General features: G+C 52.8%; 1 protein-coding gene across 2 annotated transcripts in view; it reads left to right on the top strand.

The window, feature by feature from the left end:
* Window positions 1–17,471, top strand: part of DSCAML1 (DS cell adhesion molecule like 1) — a 343,849-nt gene that overhangs the window by 277,920 nt on the left and 48,458 nt on the right. The gene's annotated exons all lie outside the window — the stretch shown is intronic.

Here is a 17,471-nt window from a genome sequence, read left to right as displayed (position 1 = left end):
CAAAGAGACACAAGGCCTGGAATTCGGACACAACTTAGGGAGCTGTCCGAACCTCGACAGGTAACCCTCATCAGTCCGACAGTGTCTTTCTTGTGCACAAGAAAACAAAAGGGTCACAGTTGAGGTTGGTTGAGCAGTGTAAATTGGGCAGGGCAAAAGGAATTGCGGAAGGGTTACTCGGAAGTGAGGGTCTGAAAGGAGCCCCCCACCTCACCTGTTCATTTCCAGCCTTTGTGACCTGTGGGGCGATCTCTTGGCTTTTTTGAGAAAAGGGGCGAATTTTCCACGGCCTCCACCATCCCCTTACAGCCGGCCCTTCGCCACACCATGTTCCGTCCGCCCGGGATAAGTCACGAGTAAGATTTCACTTCAAATCTCAAAAAAGCCAAGTAGAAATCATTCTGGGGGAATTTACTGTGAGTGACCGAAACAGAACCTCAACCCTTCTTAAAGGGGGGGTCGCTCAGCCAGAGGCACAAGAAGGCTCCCCTAGTTTAAGCGTGAGAGGATTAAGACCTTGCCCCCCGGTTACAGGGCGGTCATTTGACCTGGCGTGTCCAAGGGACCTGTGGCTTAATTAGCATGGCAAAGGGGACCCGAACCCTGCTTACAGGGTGGTCCTTAAGCCAGGGGCATTGCGACGGGCCAGAGCGAAAAGCGCTGAAAAGGAGAGACCTCCGTTCCCTCGGTAGAGGGTGGTCTCGTTGCCCAGCAAGTGCCAACGGGCCAAGGCAAGCTGGAAAGGGGAGACCTGCACCCTTCTTACAGGGAGAGGCCAATGGCACAGGGCATTTTAAAGGCTAGGTGCTAAGGAGCTCAAAGCCACAGGGACCTCAACCCTTCTTAAAGGGGGGTCGCTCAGCCTCAGCTTTGGAAGGGAGACCCATAAAGCATTTTGGTTGGCAAGGAATGGACCTTGATCCCTGTTTACAGGGAGGTCCCTTTAGCTGGCACCTGAAGGGGGATTAAACCTGTGCGGAGAAGTGTCGATCCCGAGCCCTCGGTACAGGGGTGCAGTGCGTGCAGCGTTTCGCCGTGGCTTTTTCGTCCCTTTTCCTGCAGTTTCTTTGGTGCTTGCGTCGTCTTGTCCATTTTGTGCGTTGAGTTGCTAGAACGAGAGAGGAAGAAAGAGGGAGGTGAAGCGGCTTAGGTGTGGCTCAGTAGACGGCACGATTACAAGGTCCATTCCCATTAAATTGGCAAGGTAGTCGCCCCTGCTGGAAATTACCCTAATTCCTAGTTTTCGGCACCGATCTCTGGCAGAGAGCAGGAGAGCTTGCAGCAGAAGGGAGGTCCAGGTGGATGCAGAGTACGCTGGCTTTGACTTGGCTGAGTGCATGAGTGAGGAGGGCACGGCACGGCACAGCTAGTAGGACAAACCCGGAACCCTCTCAAGAGGCTGGTTTCTAGAACTACCTTCCAAATGGCCGTGTTCTCTTGTGAAAGGCAGGGAAAGACCCACACCCTAGTTAGAGGGAGCTCACTTTAGAGCTTGGCATTAAGAGGGCCAATGCAGAGAGGAGAAAAGGGAAACAGACCTGAACCCTGATTACAGGGCGATCCTGCCTTTCTTTAGGAAAATACTCCTCCTTTAAACAAGGGGGGGGAAGGAAAGTGGCCAATGTCCAAAGATCTGGAAATGAACAGGTAAGGGAGGGGTCCTGCTGAGTCTCCCCTTTCCAATCAATCCTCCCTCCCTTCCTGACTTACCTTCCTACCCCACCAAGAAAATTACAACTTTGTGCCCCCTAACCTTGACCAGAAAAGACAGCTCTTACTTGTGACGCAGCCCTGTTAATAGGGTTAGGTGCACCCACGTGCCGGCTCTGAATACCACCACCTCTACCTACAAGACCCGAGCATCACCACATTTCAGAAAGGACAGCCACATCAATCCCTTCAAACATAGCCCTAGGAATATCCTCTGTCGATCACCAAAGAGACACAAGGCCTGGAATTCGGACACAACTTAGGGAGCTGTCCGAACCTCGACAGGTAACCCTCATCAGTCCGACAGTGTCTTTCTTGTGCACAAGAAAACAAAAGGGTCACAGTTGAGGTTGGTTGAGCAGTGTAAATTGGGCAGGGCAAAAGGAATTGCGGAAGGGTTACTCGGAAGTGAGGGTCTGAAAGGAGCCCCCCACCTCACCTGTTCATTTCCAGCCTTTGTGACCTGTGGGGCGATCTCTTGGCTTTTTTGAGAAAAGGGGCGAATTTTCCACGGCCTCCACCATCCCCTTACAGCCGGCCCTTCGCCACACCATGTTCCGTCCGCCCGGGATAAGTCACGAGTAAGATTTCACTTCAAATCTCAAAAAAGCCAAGTAGAAATCATTCTGGGGGAATTTACTGTGAGTGACCGAAACAGAACCTCAACCCTTCTTAAAGGGGGGGTCGCTCAGCCAGAGGCACAAGAAGGCTCCCCTAGTTTAAGCGTGAGAGGATTAAGACCTTGCCCCCCGGTTACAGGGCGGTCATTTGACCTGGCGTGTCCAAGGGACCTGTGGCTTAATTAGCATGGCAAAGGGGACCCGAACCCTGCTTACAGGGTGGTCCTTAAGCCAGGGGCATTGCGACGGGCCAGAGCGAAAAGCGCTGAAAAGGAGAGACCTCCGTTCCCTCGGTAGAGGGTGGTCTCGTTGCCCAGCAAGTGCCAACGGGCCAAGGCAAGCTGGAAAGGGGAGACCTGCACCCTTCTTACAGGGAGAGGCCAATGGCACAGGGCATTTTAAAGGCTAGGTGCTAAGGAGCTCAAAGCCACAGGGACCTCAACCCTTCTTAAAGGGGGGTCGCTCAGCCTCAGCTTTGGAAGGGAGACCCATAAAGCATTTTGGTTGGCAAGGAATGGACCTTGATCCCTGTTTACAGGGAGGTCCCTTTAGCTGGCACCTGAAGGGGGATTAAACCTGTGCGGAGAAGTGTCGATCCCGAGCCCTCGGTACAGGGGTGCAGTGCGTGCAGCGTTTCGCCGTGGCTTTTTCGTCCCTTTTCCTGCAGTTTCTTTGGTGCTTGCGTCGTCTTGTCCATTTTGTGCGTTGAGTTGCTAGAACGAGAGAGGAAGAAAGAGGGAGGTGAAGCGGCTTAGGTGTGGCTCAGTAGACGGCACGATTACAAGGTCCATTCCCATTAAATTGGCAAGGTAGTCGCCCCTGCTGGAAATTACCCTAATTCCTAGTTTTCGGCACCGATCTCTGGCAGAGAGCAGGAGAGCTTGCAGCAGAAGGGAGGTCCAGGTGGATGCAGAGTACGCTGGCTTTGACTTGGCTGAGTGCATGAGTGAGGAGGGCACGGCACGGCACAGCTAGTAGGACAAACCCGGAACCCTCTCAAGAGGCTGGTTTCTAGAACTACCTTCCAAATGGCCGTGTTCTCTTGTGAAAGGCAGGGAAAGACCCACACCCTAGTTAGAGGGAGCTCACTTTAGAGCTTGGCATTAAGAGGGCCAATGCAGAGAGGAGAAAAGGGAAACAGACCTGAACCCTGATTACAGGGCGATCCTGCCTTTCTTTAGGAAAATACTCCTCCTTTAAACAAGGGGGGGGAAGGAAAGTGGCCAATGTCCAAAGATCTGGAAATGAACAGGTAAGGGAGGGGTCCTGCTGAGTCTCCCCTTTCCAATCAATCCTCCCTCCCTTCCCGACTTACCTTCCTACCCCACCAAGAAAATTACAACTTTGTGCCCCCTAACCTTGACCAGAAAAGACACCTCTTACTTGTGACGCAGCCCTGTTAATAGGGTTAGGTGCACCCACGTGCCGGCTCTGAATACCACCACCTCTACCTACAAGACCCGAGCATCACCACATTTCAGAAAGGACAGCCACATCAATCCCTTCAAACATAGCCCTAGGAATATCCTCTGTCGATCACCAAAGAGACACAAGGCCTGGAATTCGGACACAACTTAGGGAGCTGTCCGAACCTCGACAGGTAACCCTCATCAGTCCGACAGTGTCTTTCTTGTGCACAAGAAAACAAAAGGGTCACAGTTGAGGTTGGTTGAGCAGTGTAAATTGGGCAGGGCAAAAGGAATTGCGGAAGGGTTACTCGGAAGTGAGGGTCTGAAAGGAGCCCCCCACCTCACCTGTTCATTTCCAGCCTTTGTGACCTGTGGGGCGATCTCTTGGCTTTTTTGAGAAAAGGGGCAAATTTTCCACGGCCTCCACCATCCCCTTACAGCCGGCCCTTCGCCACACCATGTTCCGTCCGCCCGGGATAAGTCACGAGTAAGATTTCACTTCAAATCTCAAAAAAGCCAAGTAGAAATCATTCTGGGGGAATTTACTGTGAGTGACCGAAACAGAACCTCAACCCTTCTTAAAGGGGGGGTCGCTCAGCCAGAGGCACAAGAAGGCTCCCCTAGTTTAAGCGTGAGAGGATTAAGACCTTGCCCCCCGGTTACAGGGCGGTCATTTGACCTGGCGTGTCCAAGGGACCTGTGGCTTAATTAGCATGGCAAAGGGGACCCGAACCCTGCTTACAGGGTGGTCCTTAAGCCAGGGGCATTGCGACGGGCCAGAGCGAAAAGCGCTGAAAAGGAGAGACCTCCGTTCCCTCGGTAGAGGGTGGTCTCGTTGCCCAGCAAGTGCCAACGGGCCAAGGCAAGCCGGAAAGGGGAGACCTGCACCCTTCTTACAGGGAGAGGTCAGTGGCACACAGGGCATTTTAAAGGCTAGGTGCTAAGGAGCTCAAAGCCACAGAGACCTCAACCCTTTTTAAAGGGGGGTCGCTCTGCCAGAGGCACAAAAAGGCTCCCCTAGTTTAAGCGTGAGAGGATTAAGACCTTGCCCCCCGGTTGCAGGGCGGTCATTTGACCTGGCGTGTCCAAGGGACCTGTGGCTTAATTAGCATGGCAAAGGGGACCCGAACCCTGCTTACAGGGTGGTCCTTAAGCCAGGGGCATTGCGACGGGCCAGAGCGAAAAGCGCTGAAAAGGAGAGACCTCCGTTCCCTCGGTAGAGGGTGGTCTCGTTGCCCAGCAAGTGCCAACGGGCCAAGGCAAGCTGGAAAGGGGAGACCTGCACCCTTCTTACAGGGAGAGGCCAATGGCACAGGGCATTTTAAAGGCTAGGTGCTAAGGAGCTCAAAGCCACAGGGACCTCAACCCTTCTTAAAGGGGGGTCGCTCAGCCTCAGCTTTGGAAGGGAGACCCATAAAGCATTTTGGTTGGCAAGGAATGGACCTTGATCCCTGTTTACAGGGAGGTCCCTTTAGCTGGCACCTGAAGGGGGATTAAACCTGTGCGGAGAAGTGTCGATCCCGAGCCCTCGGTACAGGGGTGCAGTGCGTGCAGCGTTTCGCCGTGGCTTTTTCGTCCCTTTTCCTGCAGTTTCTTTGGTGCTTGCGTCGTCTTGTCCATTTTGTGCGTTGAGTTGCTAGAACGAGAGAGGAAGAAAGAGGGAGGTGAAGCGGCTTAGGTGTGGCTCAGTAGACGGCACGATTACAAGGTCCATTCCCATTAAATTGGCAAGGTAGTCGCCCCTGCTGGAAATTACCCTAATTCCTAGTTTTCGGCACCGATCTCTGGCAGAGAGCAGGAGAGCTTGCAGCAGAAGGGAGGTCCAGGTGGATGCAGAGTACGCTGGCTTTGACTTGGCTGAGTGCATGAGTGAGGAGGGCACGGCACGGCACAGCTAGTAGGACAAACCCGGAACCCTCTCAAGAGGCTGGTTTCTAGAACTACCTTCCAAATGGCCGTGTTCTCTTGTGAAAGGCAGGGAAAGACCCACACCCTAGTTAGAGGGAGCTCACTTTAGAGCTTGGCATTAAGAGGGCCAATGCAGAGAGGAGAAAAGGGAAACAGACCTGAACCCTGATTACAGGGCGATCCTGCCTTTCTTTAGGAAAATACTCCTCCTTTAAACAAGCGGGGGGAAGGAAAGTGGCCAATGTCCAAAGATCTGGAAATGAACAGGTAAGGGAGGGGTCCTGCTGAGTCTCCCCTTTCCAATCAATCCTCCCTCCCTTCCTGACTTACCTTCCTACCCCACCAAGAAAATTACAACTTTGTGCCCCCTAACCTTGACCAGAAAAGACAGCTCTTACTTGTGACGCAGCCCTGTTAATAGGGTTAGGTGCACCCACGTGCCGGCTCTGAATACCACCACCTCTACCTACAAGACCCGAGCATCACCACATTTCAGAAAGGACAGCCACATCAATCCCTTCAAACATAGCCCTAGGAATATCCTCTGTCGATCACCAAAGAGACCCAAGGCCTGGAATTCGGACACAACTTAGGGAGCTGTCCGAACCTCGACAGGTAACCCTCATCAGTCCGACAGTGTCTTTCTTGTGCACAAGAAAACAAAAGGGTCACAGTTGAGGTTGGTTGAGCAGTGTAAATTGGGCAGGGCAAAAGGAATTGCGGAAGGGTTACTCGGAAGTGAGGGTCTGAAAGGAGCCCCCCACCTCACCTGTTCATTTCCAGCCTTTGTGACCTGTGGGGCGATCTCTTGGCTTTTTTGAGAAAAGGGGCGAATTTTCCACGGCCTCCACCATCCCCTTACAGCCGGCCCTTCGCCACACCATGTTCCGTCCGCCCGGGATAAGTCACGAGTAAGATTTCACTTCAAATCTCAAAAAAGCCAAGTAGAAATCATTCTGGGGGAATTTACTGTGAGTGACCGAAACAGAACCTCAACCCTTCTTAAAGGGGGGGTCGCTCAGCCAGAGGCACAAGAAGGCTCCCCTAGTTTAAGCGTGAGAGGATTAAGACCTTGCCCCCCGGTTGCAGGGCGGTCATTTGACCTGGCGTGTCCAAGGGACCTGTGGCTTAATTAGCATGGCAAAGGGGACCCGAACCCTGCTTACAGGGTGGTCCTTAAGCCAGGGGCATTGCGACGGGCCAGAGCGAAAAGCGCTGAAAAGGAGAGACCTCCGTTCCCTCGGTAGAGGGTGGTCTCATTGCCCAGCAAGTGCCAACGGGCCAAGGCAAGCTGGAAAGGGGAGACCTGCACCCTTCTTACAGGGAGAGGCCAATGGCACAGGGCATTTTAAAGGCTAGGTGCTAAGGAGCTCAAAGCCACAGGGACCTCAACCCTTCTTAAAGGGGGGTCGCTCAGCCTCAGCTTTGGAAGGGAGACCCATAAAGCATTTTGGTTGGCAAGGAATGGACCTTGATCCCTGTTTACAGGGAGGTCCCTTTAGCTGGCACCTGAAGGGGGATTAAACCTGTGCGGAGAAGTGTCGATCCCGAGCCCTCGGTACAGGGGTGCAGTGCGTGCAGCGTTTCGCCGTGGCTTTTTCGTCCCTTTTCCTGCAGTTTCTTTGGTGCTTGCGTCGTCTTGTCCATTTTGTGCGTTGAGTTGCTAGAACGAGAGAGGAAGAAAGAGGGAGGTGAAGCGGCTTAGGTGTGGCTCAGTAGACGGCACGATTACAAGGTCCATTCCCATTAAATTGGCAAGGTAGTCGCCCCTGCTGGAAATTACCCTAATTCCTAGTTTTCGGCACCGATCTCTGGCAGAGAGCAGGAGAGCTTGCAGCAGAAGGGAGGTCCAGGTGGATGCAGAGTACGCTGGCTTTGACTTGGCTGAGTGCATGAGTGAGGAGGGCACGGCACGGCACAGCTAGTAGGACAAACCCGGAACCCTCTCAAGAGGCTGGTTTCTAGAACTACCTTCCAAATGGCCGTGTTCTCTTGTGAAAGGCAGGGAAAGACCCACACCCTAGTTAGAGGGAGCTCACTTTAGAGCTTGGCATTAAGAGGGCCAATGCAGAGAGGAGAAAAGGGAAACAGACCTGAACCCTGATTACAGGGCGATCCTGCCTTTCTTTAGGAAAATACTCCTCCTTTAAACAAGGGGGGGGAAGGAAAGTGGCCAATGTCCAAAGATCTGGAAATGAACAGGTAAGGGAGGGGTCCTGCTGAGTCTCCCCTTTCCAATCAATCCTCCCTCCCTTCCCGACTTACCTTCCTACCCCACCAAGAAAATTACAACTTTGTGCCCCCTAACCTTGACCAGAAAAGACAGCTCTTACTTGTGACGCAGCCCTGTTAATAGGGTTAGGTGCACCCACGTGCCGGCTCTGAATACCACCACCTCTACCTACAAGACCCGAGCATCACCACATTTCAGAAAGGACAGCCACATCAATCCCTTCAAACATAGCCCTAGGAATATCCTCTGTCGATCACCAAAGAGACACAAGGCCTGGAATTCGGACACAACTTAGGGAGCTGTCCGAACCTCGACAGGTAACCCTCATCAGTCCGACAGTGTCTTTCTTGTGCACAAGAAAACAAAAGGGTCACAGTTGAGGTTGGTTGAGCAGTGTAAATTGGGCAGGGCAAAAGGAATTGCGGAAGGGTTACTCGGAAGTGAGGGTCTGAAAGGAGCCCCCCACCTCACCTGTTCATTTCCAGCCTTTGTGACCTGTGGGGCGATCTCTTGGCTTTTTTGAGAAAAGGGGCGAATTTTCCACGGCCTCCACCATCCCCTTACAGCCGGCCCTTCGCCACACCATGTTCCGTCCGCCCGGGATAAGTCACGAGTAAGATTTCACTTCAAATCTCAAAAAAGCCAAGTAGAAATCATTCTGGGGGAATTTACTGTGAGTGACCGAAACAGAACCTCAACCCTTCTTAAAGGGGGGGTCGCTCAGCCAGAGGCACAAGAAGGCTCCCCTAGTTTAAGCGTGAGAGGATTAAGACCTTGCCCCCCGGTTACAGGGCGGTCATTTGACCTGGCGTGTCCAAGGGACCTGTGGCTTAATTAGCATGGCAAAGGGGACCCGAACCCTGCTTACAGGGTGGTCCTTAAGCCAGGGGCATTGCGACGGGCCAGAGCGAAAAGCGCTGAAAAGGAGAGACCTCCGTTCCCTCGGTAGAGGGTGGTCTCGTTGCCCAGCAAGTGCCAACGGGCCAAGGCAAGCTGGAAAGGGGAGACCTGCACCCTTCTTACAGGGAGAGGTCAATGGCACAGGGCATTTTAAAGGCTAGGTGCTAAGGAGCTCAAAGCCACAGGGACCTCAACCCTTCTTAAAGGGGGGTCGCTCAGCCTCAGCTTTGGAAGGGAGACCCATAAAGCATTTTGGTTGGCAAGGAATGGACCTTGATCCCTGTTTACAGGGAGGTCCCTTTAGCTGGCACCTGAAGGGGGATTAAACCTGTGCGGATAAGTGTCGATCCCGTTCCCTCGGTACAGGGGTGCAGTGCGTGCAGCGTTTCGCCGTGGCTTTTTCGTCCCTTTTCCTGCAGTTTCTTTGGTGCTTGTCCATTTTGTGTGTTGAGTTGCTGGAAAAAGAGGTGAAGTGGCTTATTTGTGGCTCAGTATACGGCATGATTACAAGGTACATTGGCAAAGTAGGCGCCCCTGCTGTATATTACCCTAATTCCTAGTTTTCTGCACCAGTCTCTGGCAGAGAGCAGGAGAGCTTGCAGCAGAACTCAGCACCTTTTTCCTCATCTGCACAAACTCCTTAGGCTTCCTTCTTAGCGTCTGTTCCCGGTTAGCTGAAGCCTGCACACAGAGTTGTTCCCTAGGGCCATTGGTCTCTTGAGTGCACGTTGCTTTTGGAGATTCCTTCCCAGTACTTTTTGTCATATCTGTCAAAGACCCTGTTCCTCTTTCTTCCCCATGTCCCTTCGCAGTAAGGGCATCATCTACAGTTTTACCTGCCCAGCACCTTCTGCTCAGGCCTTGTTGCCGGGTTCTGTTGTTTGTGACCCAGCACGTTCTTTGCTGTCACTGTGAACTATCTCCTTGGTTTTCCCACTGAACGCTCCTGAGCAATCAGCGGGAACCACCAGTGGGCTTTGCCACCCTGCATCTCCTGCCCAGTCATTATTCTGCCCAGCACCTCCAGTGCTATGAGCTCAACCTACCTCTGGGCTTTCCGGCGCAACACCTCCTGTCCAGTCAGTGTGAGCTGCCTCAGTGATTTTCCCTCCCAGCGCCTTCTGCCCAATCAGGAAAACCCACCTCTGGGCTTTCCCGCCTGGCACCTCCTGACGAGTCAGCACCAGCCACCTCAGTGATTTTCCCACCCAACACCTTCTGCCCAGTCATCTGGGCTTTTCCCTCCCAACAGCTCCTACCCAGTCAGCGAAACCCACCTTTTGGTTTCCGCCCAAAACACCTCCTACCCAGTCAGCATGAGCCTCCTCAGTGATTTTCCCTCCCAACACCTCCTGCCCAATCAGCAAAACCAACCTCTGGGCTTTCCCGCCTGGCGCCTCCTGTCCTGTCAGCACCAACCACCTCAGAGACTTTTCCCACCCAACACCTCCTACCCAGTGAGCACCAGCGGCTCAGTGATTTTCCCTCCCAACACCTCCTGCCCAGTCAATGTAAGCCATGTTGGTGATTTACTCGCCCAACACCTCCTACCCAGTCAGCGCGAGCTGCGTCAGCGAATTTCCCTCCCAACTCCTCCTTCCCAGTCAGCGTGAGCCGTCTCGGTAATTTTCCCTCCCAACTCCTCCTGCCCAGTCAGTGAAATCCACCTCTGGGCTTTCCCACCTGGCGCCTCCTGCCCAGTCAGTGCCCACCACCTCAGTGATTTTTCTCTCCCAACACCTCCTACCCAGTCCGCGCGAGCCACCTCCAGTGATATTCCCGCCCAGCACCTCCTGCCCAGTGAGCACGAGCGCCTCAGTGACTTCTCCCTCCCAACACATCCTGCCCTGTCAGCGTGAGCCACCTCCAGTGATTTTCCCGCCCAGCACCTCCTGCCCAGTCAGCGTGTGCCATTTCATTGATTTTCCTGCCCAGCACCTCCTGCCCAATCGGTGAAACCCATCTCTGGGCTTTCCCGCTCAGCGCCTCCTGCCCAGTCAGCACCAGCCACCTCCAGTGATTTTCCCTCCCAACACCTCCTGCCCAGTCAGCACGAGCTGCCTCAGTCATTTTCCTGCCCAGCGCCTTCTGTGCTGTGAGCTCGACCCACCTCTGGGCTTCCCTCCCAACACCTCCTACCCAGTCAGCGAAACCCATCTCTGGGCTTTCCTGCCCGGTGCCTCCTGCCCAGTCAGCGTGAGCCGTCTTGATGATCCTCCCGCCCAGCACCTCCTGCCCAATCGCTGAAACCTACCTCTGGGCTTTCCTGCCCAGCGCCTCCTGCCCAGTCAGCGCCAGCCACCTTCAGTGATATTCCCCCCCCAGCACCTCCTGTGCTGTGCGCTCGACACACCTCAGGGCTTCCCGCCCCCAGCGCCTTCTACCCAGTGAGCACGAGCACCTCCGTGATTTTCCCTCCCAACATCTCCTGTCCAGTCAGCGCAAGCGCCTCAGTGATTTTCTACCCAGTACCTCCTATGCTGTGAGCTCGACCCACTTCGGGGCTTTCCCGCCCAACTCCTCCTATCCAGTCTGCGCCAGCCACCTCAGTGAGTTTCCCACACAGCATTTCCTGTGCTGTGTGCTCGATCCACCTCTGGGCTTTCCCGCCCAGCGCCTCCTACCCAGTCAGCTGGACCCACCTCCAGGCCACTCCCGGCCAACTGAGATGAAGCAGAGGCAGGCTGAATCACTGCCCTCCAGCGGCTCGCTTGCTCGCCCTCCCACCCAGCCCAACACTCATGAACCTTTTAAAGAATTTCCATGCAGCTTGCAGGCACTTCACCCTGTCACTGATCCTTTTTGCTGCCAGCTAACTAGCCTCCTGTTTGTGTAGTTCCCCTTTTGGAAAGGGATTGCATTGCTGGGGATATTGCTCAGCTACATTCACCTCTTGGACCAGATCATGTGCAATGCTTAGCACTCGGGCTGTCAATTAATCTCAGTTAACGCACACGATTAATGCCAAACAAATTAACTAGATTAATTTCAGTCCACTCAGTCCTACTTCTTGTTCAGTGAAACACTAGACAAACAAGTTTGTTTACATTTACGGATGATAATGCTGCCTGCTTTTTATTTACAATGTCATCTGAAAGTGAGAACTGGCGTTCAGATCGCACTGTTGTAGCTGGTGTTGCAAGGTATTTACATGCCAGATGCACTAAACGTTCGCATGCCCTTTCATGCTTTGACTTGTAGGCTCTAAAATTTTACATTGTTTTGTGCAGTTATGTAAAAAAAAAAATTCTACATTTGTAAGTTGCACTTTCACGATAAAGAAATTGCACCACAGTACTTGTATGAGGTGAACTGAAAAATAGTTGCTTTTCTTTATCTGTTTACAGTGCAAATATTTGTAATCAAAAGTAATATAAAATGAGCACTGTACACTTTGTATTCTGTGTTGTAACTGAAATCAATATATTTGACAATGTAGCTCAGCTCTGAATATTAGGGCCTGGGTGACTGAGGGGCAGGAAGCCAGGCAGTGCAGTTTCCTACATTAGTGTACATTAAAGTGCTGTTGTAGGAGACATTTCTAGCCTAAAAACATGGGCAGGAGCAGATTCTGGCTAAAGATTGTTAGCGGAGAAAGATCCTGAGTGTGTGTGTGGGACGGGAATCCACAGGGTCTGATCCTGCTGCCAATTGAAACCAATAGGAGCTTTACTGTTGAATCCAGCTGGAGCAGGAATCGGCCCAAAGTTAGCTGCTTTGCCCAGGCCTGGCTCTTTTGTATGCATATGATCCTCACTGCCATGCTGAGAGCCTTGGAGTGCAGGAGGGGATGACTGTGGGGACTGGACCACCTGGTGTGAATTCTCTAGGACTCTTGGGTAAATGAAAGCATGGGCCCAGCCCTTCACTCTATGAAGGCCTCTAATCTCCCTGCTGTCGTTATTTCCAGTGAGCCCACCACTGGCGGCAGGTCACTGGAGAAGCTGAGCTCCACACAGAGTACAGTATTCTGTGTGGGGCTTCAAGGTGAGTCCTTAAAGACTATCTCTGGCAGGTCCTGCTGCTCTTTCTGCAAGAGGATGGGATTTGCCTTGGAAGTCCTTAGAGAAATATCCCTTCCCCCAACCTTCACTGTTCTACAATCTGCTGTTTAGCCAGTCAGCTGTCACCCTGACCCCCAGATGTGGCTGCATTTCAGAGGTGCTCTTTGTGTAGGGTTGGAACGCATTTTGGGATAAAAGGTGCTGTAAAAATATAGCAGGAGCTGCAGCTCTGGGCCTGGTGGGGTAAGCCCAGGGACGCTGGGCGACATTGGCAGTGCACTTGCCAGTGTTGTGTTATCAAAAACCGGACTTTTGTTGCTGTTTCTGCATGGTCCTTATTGCAGTTGATACGTCTGTATTTTCAGCTCAGTGGGCAATCAGTTTACTGGCTGATGTGGTGCCAAGTTGCTCCGTACATCTTTAGACCACTGCAGGCTGCAATCTGTCAGGGGCTTTTTGGACAAGCATATGTTTTTCTACTTATTACGCTGATCTAGTGCACTTTAATCCAGGCACCTAATTCCAAGGAGCTGACAAAGTCAGCCCTGCTCAGCCTGATGACCAGTCCTCCTCCCCCTCGAAGGAAGGGGACCCAGCTAGGCTAGATTGCACCAGGGCAGAGGCAGTGCATTCTCTGCCCTGCAAGAGGCCCCCATTCTGCAGCACATTCAGGCAATGGCAGAGCGAGGTGCATATCTCCCAGAGATGGGTAAAGGGCACACTGCTGTATGCTGGGCATAGCTATCTGCAGCTGTGCTGCCCAGGCTGCTGGGCTGCCCAGTCTTCTGGGCAGGGACCATGAATATAAGAACGGCCATACCAGGTCAGAGAGCAAAGGTCTATCTAGCCCAGGATCCTGTCTTCCGACAGCGGCCAATGCCAGGTGCCCCAGAGGGAATGAACGGAACAGGTTGTCATCAAGTGACCCATCCCCTGTTGCCCATTCAAAGCTTCTGGCAAACAGAGGCTAGGGACACCATCCCTGCCCACCCTGGCTAATAGCCATTGATGGACCTATCCTCCATGAATTTATCTAGCTCTTTTTTTAACCCTGTGTGACAGACCCAGACCAATGGGGTACAGGAGTCTGGCAGAAGGCAAATATGCTGGCCACTGGATGAATAGTTTTCTGTTTCCTGAGTGACCAGAACAGGGGCTGTGCTAGAGCAATCAGGAACCTGCTAGAACCAATTAAGACAGGCGAGCTAATTAAGATACCTGGAGCCAATTAAGAACATACTAGAATAAATTATGGCAGGCAGGCTAATCAGGACACCTGGTTTAAAAAGGACCTCCCATCACTTAGTGGCAGGAGTGCAAGGAGTGAGAAGGTGGGCTGCTGGAGGAGTACAAGTGTGATCAGGCTTCAGGAGGAAGATCCTGCAGTGAGAATAAAGAAGATGTTGGGAGGAGGCCATGGGGAAGTAGCCCAGGGAGTTGTTAGTTGTTAGCCCAGTGTTACAGGAGACACTGTAGACAGCTGCAATCCACAGGGCCCCGGGCTGGAGCCTGGTGTAGAGGGCGGGCCCGGGTCCCCCCCCATCCCCTGACCCGACACAGGAGGAGTTGACCTGGGCTGTGAGCAACACCAGAAGGGAAGGTCTGATTTGGAAAGGGATCTGGCCTGTCCCCGACCCACTAGGTGGGCCACAGAGACTGCGGGGATTGTTCTCTGTTTCCCCCATGCTGGCTAATGATGAGGTTAGCTGAGTGAATGACAGGTTTGAGTCTCTAGCAAAAGCAGCCAAACTGCGGCCTGCCGTGAAGCTCTGAGGCGAGCAAATCCGCCAGAAAGCACAGGACCCACCAAGGCAGAGGAGGAACTTTGTCTCATCTGTTAGAGGCTTGGCCTTCACAACATTCCCTAGCAAAGAATTCCACAGGCTGACTGTGCATTGCGTGAAAAAATACTTCCTTGTGTTTGTTTTAAACCTGCTGCCTATTAATTTCATTTGGTGACCCCTAGTTCTTGTGTTATTAGAAGGAGTAAATAACACTTCCTTATTTACTTTTTCTACATCCAGCATGATTTAAAAAACCTCTGTCATATCCTCCCATAGTCGTCTCTTTTCCAGAGGCCTTTGGTTTGTCCCTGCTCTCAGGAGGTATGTGGGACTCAAGTGGAGGGATCCGGGTGTGGTCCAGTGCTGTGAGAATGTGTTGCACCGTGCAGTCCTGTGTCAAGAGATGGCCCCTGCGCTGGGGGCGTGTCTGAGGAAGCTGAGAGGTAAAGGAGACAGGCTTAATAGCCACGTGGGCTTCCTGCTGCAGAGGGGCCCTTGAGTTATAAGAACCAGGTGAGGAGATGGCACGGGGAGAAGAGAAGGAGCTGTGGAAATGGGAGAGGAGCCAGAGAGCCAGGAATCACTGTCTCCAGCATTAACATGGGAGAGCTTTGCCAGCTGGGGGTGTGAGGGAGATGGTGATAGCAAGTGCCTCTGGGGAGGGAAAAGTTTTGCTGTGAGCATCCAGCAGATCTCATCTCTCTGGGCCTCAGTTTCCTCCTGTGTTATATGGGGAGAATTCTGATCCACTTGCTGTGGGGGTCAGGGGCTAGAGCAGGGCCTACCGCAGCTGTTCTAGGATAGAACTACGGTTCGCTCCACCTGGCTGGGGGTCGGGGGTAGGATGGGTACCAACACCCTCCACACCAAGGGACGTGGGGAGTTAGGGAGTGTGTGTGTGGGGAGCTCCTGTCTCTCGGGAGATGGAGCCACTGTGATGGTTCTTTGAAGTCCCCAGGCCCAGAAGAGGATCAATCCCGACCAGGGACGAACAACTTTTGCATCCAAAGTTTCTGCTTTCTGTACGTGCCCTTGCTGGCATCAGCCCCCGGCGCAGTGCAGCCCCTTTGCACCATGGCTCTGGGAGTGGAATGAGATGATCAGCTGGCACTCTCTGGGAACTCCCTGTATGGAGCTATCCCACAAGGCAGCATCCTTGCAAGAGGGCTGGGGGGGCTGGCTGTGCAGCAGGATCATCCCCAATGTCAGCCAGTCTGGGGTGAGCTCAGACACCACAGGGGTGAGCAGAGTGTGAATTCCTGGGGATGGATATTTAGGCCTTTAGGAAGAGCGGGATGCAGAGGTTGGATCATTATTTTTCCAGCTCATTTCCATACCAGCATGTGCCAGAGTCATCCCCCCTACACAGGGCAGTTGAGTGGGGTCTGGAGAGGTCTGTGCTTTGGGTTGTGGAGGACATTTGGAAGCAGAAGAAACAGTCAGTGCAGTAAAAATAACCCAAGCCCGGCCTCCTGCTGCCAAACCCATCAGCACTTGGTGAAATAAACACTTTTTTAAAAAGCTCTGGTTATTTAAATATTTACACTGTCCGCCTGGCCTACTTTAATTCCATTAACGAGTTTGAGTGTTTTCCTGGCTCTGTGCTGTCCTTGGGCTGGGAATAGGAGACAGGGGCCCTGAGCCCCTCGGCTGCCTGTCTTTGGAAAGCACCAGATGCTGGGAAGGCACATTAGGGTAGCGTAAGGATAAGCCAGTCGGGCATGTTAGTGGATTAAGGAGACAGACATTAAAAGCCAATCACGGCTTCTAAATATGAGTGTGAGCTGGAATTAACCCTCCTGCCTCCGGCTTGGCAAGAGGCAGGTGCTGCCCTCCGTTAGATGTGGCGACGCTGTTAGATGTGGTCTCCTGACAGGTTGATGCCCATACGTGAGTGGACCCTCAATCCTACAGATGAAAATCTGCAGGGAGGGGCGCAGGAGTGGGCAGCCTCTACTGTCCCTGCTCCTGGCCATGGGGCCCTCTGCAAAACCAGGATAGGCATCTAGCATTACCAGTGTGTGAGGGGGGCTAGTTGATGTTTAGAAAGTGCTTTGAGATCCTGGAATGATAGGCGTCCGGCAGAATAAAGTGTCCTTGCATTGCATGGTGCCGGGGTGGGAGGCAGGGCTTTGTGGGGCCACAATGTACAGCCTGTATTTCATGGGTATTTCGGCTGCACGGGGTGGTAGAAATGAGCACAAGTCAAGACATAGCACGATGGTGCGTTGTGGGCAGCAGTGATCTACCCTCGGAAGTGGATTTTAACATGAGGCCTTAGAATCCCCACAATGTTAGACAGCAAAACTGTCGGGCATCACAGCCCAGATGCCACCTGTGCTCTTGTGCTGCAGGAGGGCACCAGCAGTAACAATGTGTTTGAACCAAACCTACCATTTAGGGGCTTGAGTCTTGGTCTGGGCTGAACGCTGGCATGGAAGAGAGGAGAGCAACAAAGACGATAAAATGTTTAGAAAACTGACCTCTGAGGAAAGTTTAAAAAAAACAGGGCATGTTTAGACTTGAGCAAAGAAGCCTGAGGTGGGACCTGAGAACAGTCTTCAAAGGTGCTAAGGGCTGTTCCAAAGAGGGCAGGGATCAGTTGTTCTCCATGTCCACTGAAAGCAGGGCAAGAAATAATGGGCTTAATCTGCAGCAAGGGAGATATAGGTAAGAGATTAGGAAAACCTTTCTAACTCTAAGGCTAGTTAAGCTCTGGAACAGGCTCCCAAGGGAGGTTGTGGAATCCCCATCATTGAAGGTTTTTAAGAACAGGTCAGACAAGCACCTGTCAGGGATGGTCTGAGTTTCCTTGGTCCTGCCTCAGCACAGGGGAAGGACTAGATGACCTATCAAGGTCCCACATTTCTATGGTTCTGTGAAAGCCCCAGCCCAGGTGCTTC

Source organism: Lepidochelys kempii, chromosome 22 (genome assembly GCF_965140285.1).
Source record: "Lepidochelys kempii isolate rLepKem1 chromosome 22, rLepKem1.hap1, whole genome shotgun sequence".
Lineage (NCBI taxonomy): Eukaryota > Metazoa > Chordata > Testudines > Cheloniidae > Lepidochelys > Lepidochelys kempii.
The sequence above is the reverse complement of the archived record's forward strand: the minus strand, read 5'-3'. Positions and strand labels throughout refer to the sequence as shown.